Source organism: Pristiophorus japonicus, chromosome 4 (genome assembly GCF_044704955.1).
Source record: "Pristiophorus japonicus isolate sPriJap1 chromosome 4, sPriJap1.hap1, whole genome shotgun sequence".
NCBI lineage: Eukaryota > Metazoa > Chordata > Chondrichthyes > Pristiophoridae > Pristiophorus > Pristiophorus japonicus.
In genome coordinates, this window is record NC_091980.1 from 229,580,729 (window position 1) to 229,581,974 (window position 1,246).

The 1,246-nt window shown below is 39.4% G+C and overlaps 1 protein-coding gene across 1 annotated transcript in view; it reads left to right on the forward strand.

Annotated features, from left to right (window-relative positions):
* Positions 1–1,246, forward strand: part of ccdc175 (coiled-coil domain containing 175) — a 253,696-nt gene that overhangs the window by 250,517 nt on the left and 1,933 nt on the right. The window lies entirely within an intron of this gene.

Here is a 1,246-nt window from a genome sequence, read left to right on the forward strand (position 1 = left end):
TTGAAGTGAATAGCATAGATGCCTTTAAGGGAAAGCTAGCTGAGTACACAAGGAATAGAAGGTTATGCTGATGGAGTTAGATGAAGAGTTGAGGAGGCTCATGTGGAGCATAAACACCGGCATTGATCAGTTGGGCCGAATGGCCTGTTTCTGTGCCATATGTTGTAGGTAATTCTGTTACTAGTATTGTTTAATGCAAGTTTATGTCCCAAAAGAATGAGTTAATCTTCCTTCATGCATAATCCATAATAAACAATGAAACAGCATTTTTACAGTTACACTCTTAAGACTAACTAATGACTAAAGCTTTTTCTTTACATTTTGTATATAATCTGTGTTAATCAGAGTCAGGAATGTTAGTTCTGGAAAATGAAACTTGCATTTTGGATTGCTGGTGTTAAGAGTAGCATTGCCGGTGTTAAGAGTAGCATTGCCAGATGCAAAATTCTCTCTACTCAACTCTTACAACATAAGATTTCCAGTTTTGTGGTGTATGCAACTAGCTACTGGTTTGATGCTGCCCAAATGCAGGACCCTTATAGCAAACACGAAGGAAACCTTCAGGCCTGGATATGAACCAAGCTTTAAAAAAATCAAAAGGTTAATGTCCAGCACACAGTACCATATGCCAGACCCTTTTTGTTTGCTTTTAAAAACATATGAAAAGGGTGTAGTTTTTCTGTAAGTTCTCCCAATTCCCACTGCAACTTTGGCAGAAATCTGGAGAAATTAAATATACGGTCATTTTGAGTCTGTTATTCTGGACATTCTGCCAGCAGTACACCAATAGATTAGAACCCCCACAGGAAACCCAGGTTACTGATTTTTTTGTGTGTGATGTCCTCAAAATGGTCTTAGATAAATAACTATACATATTGACCGCATTTCCAGCATCTGCACAGCTGAATTTCTTCAAGGTGCCAAGGAAATCAATATTCCTGCACGACATGGTGACAACATAAAAGAAGAAAGCATATTCACTTGAGTTTTAAGGAGAAGCATTAAGAAAAATAGCAAGAACTGCTATTGTGGTCAGGCGTTGGATAGGGGCACGAGAGTTGGTCTCAGTGCCGTTAGCTGAGAAAGGCTAGAAATCAGTCCCGGGTTCCTCAACACCATCAGTGAGTCCTCTGTACGTGTGGGGGCATGGCCTGAGGGCAGAATTAGGCTCAGCTGTGATTGCACTGAAGAAATTCCTCTTTAACAACTGTGTTTGAATTAAATTTTCATTATTTTTCATTGGCAG